The sequence below is a fragment of the Neopelma chrysocephalum genome, unplaced genomic scaffold (genome assembly GCF_003984885.1).
Source record: "Neopelma chrysocephalum unplaced genomic scaffold, ASM398488v2 Primary Assembly neopelma1_62, whole genome shotgun sequence".
NCBI lineage: Eukaryota > Metazoa > Chordata > Aves > Passeriformes > Pipridae > Neopelma > Neopelma chrysocephalum.
The window spans coordinates 8,460,461-8,465,682 of record NW_020897719.1 but is presented as its reverse complement, the minus strand read 5'-3'; positions in this window follow the sequence as shown (position 1 = coordinate 8,465,682).

The following is a 5,222-nucleotide window of genomic DNA, read 5'->3' as shown; positions in this document are numbered from 1 at the left end:
CTCCAGCACCTCAGTATCCTTCCTAAATTGAGGGGCCCAGAACTGGACACAGTACTCAAGATGTGGCCTCACCAGGGCTGAGTACAGGGGAAGAATCACTTCCCTGGTCCTGCTGGCCACACTGTTCCTGATACAGGCCAGGATGCCATTGGCCTTCTTGACCACCTGGGCACACTGCTGGGTCAAGGTCAGCCTGCTGTCAATCAGTATCCCCAGGTCCCTTTCTGCCTGGCTGCTCTCCAGACACCCTGTTCCCAGCCTGTAGCGCTGCATGGGGTTGTTGTGGCCAAAGTGCAGGAGGCAACAAGGCACTTGGCCTTGTTGAACCTCAACCTGTTGGATTTGGCCCATCTATCCATCCTGTTCAGGTCCGTCTTTAGAGCTCTCCTACCCACAGCAGATCAACACTCCACCCTAACTTGGTGTCATCTGCAAATTTGCTGATGGTAGACGCGATCCCCTGATCCAGATCATCAGTAAAGATGTTAAACAGGACTGGGCCCAACACTGATCCCTGGGGGACACCACTAGTGACCAGCCACCAACTGGATGCAGCACCGTTCACCACCACTCTGGGCCCGGCCCTCCAGCCAGTTCCTAACCCAGCAGAGAGTGCCCCTGTCCAAGCCGTAGGCTGCCAGCTTTTCCAACAGTATGCTACGGGAGATGTTGTCAACGGCTTTGCTGAAGTCCAGGTAGACACATCCACAGCCTTCCCCTCATCCACCAGGCAGGTCACCTGGTCATAAAAGGAGATCAGGTTGGTCAGGCAGGACCTACCCCTCTTGCTGGCTGTGTCTGATCACCCAGCTGTCTTGTAGGTGCTGTGTGATCGCACTTAGGATGAGCTGTTCCATATCCTTGCCAGGCATTGAGGTCAGGCTGACAATCCTGTGGTTTCCCAGATCCTCTTTCCAGCCCTTCTTATCAGTGGACATCACATTGGCTAAATGAGAACAGAAAGGAAGAAAAAAAAAGCCCAATGCAGCATCAGCAGGACAATTCTGGAAGGAAGGGACACCAGTGTTGCCAGGGGGAGGGTTCAAAGGAAGGAAAAATAGGAAGAGAGATGAAGGAGAGAGAGTACTCTCTTCCTTTTAGCTGCATTGTGGTAGCAGGTAAGCTGCCATCAGCCTCTGGTTTTAGAGGTCTCAGCACTACCTCTCCTCTATTTTAAGAACTTGTAAAAAGCCACTTCCATTTTTTCAGGAAATACTGTAGACACAGGAAGTTTTCCACTTCAGAGGAAAATCAGTCCTCCAAACTTACTGAGTATCTGCTTGGGTTAGTACATCTGCCATTGGACAAGTCCACTTCTTGACAGGATGAGATTAGGCCTGTGCTGACTTGTCAGAAAACAGTGGAAAATAATCTTATAAACATTTATTACTTTACTCTCAAGGAATTCTGCAGTTTACTTAATTTTAAGGGACATGAATAAGTGTAAAGTGCATATTTTTAAGTAACCTTAACTGTAAACCTTAGGGCAGGCTTTCAGGAGGCAAATTCCTTCTTCAGATAAAAACTTGTCTTTCATTAAGAAAAAAAATTTGCATTTAACTTGGTTTTCTAGTTTGTTTTGGAAAGTTTGTATCAGGCTTTTGCATTCCATATCTTACCTGAACAGCATGGATACTCCTGCAGGAACATGCACATTAACACATTACCTTGAAGAATTCCAACTTTTCTAATATTTGAGAATAATTTCTGTATTTCATTACCTTTAAAAGATGTTCTTCATAATGGTGTAATTGCTAGTCCATTATACCTCCCCTGAAAAATTTTCCTGCAAGAATTTTGTTGTGGATGCCCTTACTATTTCCATAAAATACTGCTATCTCTTTAGAATTTATCATGTTCCTTTCCTTCCTGTAACTGCAGACAGAATATAATTCTTTTAGTAGTCTGTGTGAATATTCATAAGTGACATGTACTCTGAGTTCTAAAATATCGGATAGAAGGGTTTTACAATTATTAGATCAGGGCTTCTCTCAGTTGTACCCTGGGATTAAAATGTCTTTATTTCTGTGCAGTAGCAGAGGAAGAACACAAGATTACAATAGATTTAACAAAAAGGAGATAACTTTGCATTATTTTTCATTCTTCTTCCAGTCTCCATCACTAGGATGGAGTCATGCTGTGACATTCTTCTCTGGGTATTGGTACATGAGAATGATGTACTCGACTTTGAATGTCTCGAGTTTAGTAACGTATAATAGTTGAGTTTTACTTCTTTCACCCCAGTATTTTGCATTTTGATAAGCAAGTGCCACTTCACCACTAAGGCCCTTCTGCTGACCTTTAACACAGCAGGTAGCTTTAGCAGTGCAATTATCACAATGGGTTGTGGTGTCCTGGAGGAAGTCAGCATGTACACGTGTATAAACTGGGATATCAAGGATGTAAAAAGCAGAGGAGCACATACCAGGCAAAAAAAGTCATTTGATCATGTCAACCCGGTCAAGTCAAAGTCAGAGTGATGGTAATGTTGGAAATTCTTGCCTATCCTCCTTCATGCATTTGAGTGAAAACATAAGAGACTACAGATTAATGTGACCCCGTTTTACTTTCTCCTAAACTACTACAGTTTCCAACTCAGAAAGTTCTGCCTATCAGTTGAATAACAGGAAATCATCATACAGGAATGTGATTTACCTGCTTGATGCATAGTTACTAAGTTTGATCACTGATTTCCATTTTTATTACTGCCACTGGTTTTTACACAGGTCATTGTTTACAAATGTGTGTGCCTAAAGCATAAATACATATCAGGGTGTCCATCCTTATTACATAGAACTACCTTGTAAGAGAAAAAATCCCAATATTTCACTTTCAATAACAAGAGGACAACAATAATATGAGTCTCCGTGAATTATTACTATACCACGTTCAGCATAGAGCAATCAATGTGCACTACCATATGTACGAGACAGCCCACCCATGAAAGGCAAAGCAAAACAGACAGAAATGTTTCACCTACTGTAGCTTTTACTACTGCACTTGCAGTTACAACTACTGGTGGTGAGGAACTGCTCTCAAATGTTGCTTGAACTGAAAATGGTTTTTATGACAGAAGCATTTGTGTTATGTGATACTTTTGCCCTTGTAAATATAACTCAGGAAGCTTGGAGGGGCTTTCTTTTCTTTAATAAGTAGCACCCTTTAGAAACACACTTGATACACCCTCTTTGCTTTTGCTTTCCTTACCTTCAATGTTTCTCTTTCCCTCACTTGGTGGCTTTTGTTGTCACACGGTTTGCCTTCCCAAGCTCCAGCCTCCCTCCATCTTCTTCCTGATTCTCCCTCCAAACAAAATAAAACAAAGCTCTGTTCACTATTTTTTCTTCCCAAGACAAGTTCATGTTTTTTCAACATACTACGGGAGGACAACCTATGCTGATTTTGCTGCTTAAATATTATTTTTCATAGTTTCTGTGTTTATTTTTCCAAATGTGCTAAGAGACCTCCCGATGAGATCCCTTCTTTTCTTTTCACAATGTTCCCCTTAGGAATCTGAATGTTGTTAATATCTCTTGGGTAAAATCCAGCCACTGTGTTCACAGCAAGTCAAGCTGAATTTACTCCATGCTTTGCAGCTGTTCCATTGTCTCCTTATTACAACACAAGATTCTGTTTGTTTTATTTATTTATCATTTCTAAGTACCAGGCTTTCTGGCAAAATGTTGCCATCTGGATGTTACATGGAAAATGTTTAGCACAGCTTTAACACGTGCTCCAGAGTATGTGTATGTGTACATGCATTTGATTCTTGGTAAATCAGCATTTAGGGAATATGGGGAAATAGACTGTGAAATGCCATCAGCTTGTCCTGAGCTATAGTGTTATTTAATAAAATCTCTAGCAAATTCAAATAGCAGAAACTTATCCAAGTCCTTAGTGTGTACATTTGCTCCTCCCTGAGCTACCAATATCAAAAGCATCTTAAGCAACTATGTAAATGAAAAATGAAAAAAAAATAGGAAAAAACAGGTATTTCTGATGAATAACCATCATCTCTTACTGTGATAAATCACATTTCTATTCTCTTTATTTTGAGCATTTATTAGCATTTACTTCCCTCAGTTAAATGACGTGTCATAAATAATGTTTATGCCTCTGGGAGCTTACATAGAGGATCTTCTGGTTTTCTCTGGCTTTTCCCACATTCAGAATTAACTAGTCAACTTCTCTGTTGACAGAGCATAAAATACAGAAATAAGGAAGAAAACTATCAGTATCTATATTAAGTTCCTCAGTTTTTGAGGTATGGGAAGTTACTGAACTATCTCACAGATCCCCTTATCGCTGCTTGGTGCAACAGGAATTCCAGTTTCCATGTCTGCTGTTGTGTCCCCACGTCAGTCCAACAGAGATCTTCCCCAGCACATTACCCAAGACCATTAAGAGTAGGTCTATCTCCCTGGACAAATAAACCCTTACATTTATGTTGAATTTCCACCTGTAAATCATAAAAACCATGGGCCTTTGTGGTGACCTCAACTTGAATACCTTTACAGGCAACTCTACGTTTCATGCATCCATTAGTAAGACTTGGAAACAAACAGGAAAAAAGTATAAACTTCTGGTGAATACCAAGTTCTTTACACTATGAATTTCCAGCTGATTCTTCTTGAGTTTTTTTGATGACTATGTAAAATATACTGATCTTTGATATTGATGAACTATGATTTAGTTCTGCTTCTTCTTCAGTGGGAAGAATAATTTCTAAGGAATTTTTCAGAAATAACACTGTCCACCAGGATCCATTTGGACCAGAACACAGCTTATTATTTGTGATAGTTTGGATCCTCACCATTTATACAAATCTAAATAAAAATTGAGACGTATCTCATTAATTGAATATGGATGTAACATACACCCTTCTGAAGTTGTCTCAATATATGTATGATGCATCACTTCAACTGAATTTATATTTACAATGACTGGTTTTCCTCTTCCCTCTCTCCATCTTGCCTCAAAATTGACTCTAATGGTTTAAGGAAGATTATATTGGTATAAGAGCATCATGGAAACAAAACACTTGAATTGAGGAAGAAAACTGAAACATGGAGCCATTCAGAAGTTTATAAGCCAAAAGATGGCCACTCTTTGAACATACACTTATTTCTAGCTACCTATATCTTCATCAATGTGTGATGAATGTTCAGGACAGTTTGAATCAATCCACAAAAGTATTCATAGCAATATGAATAACCTATCAA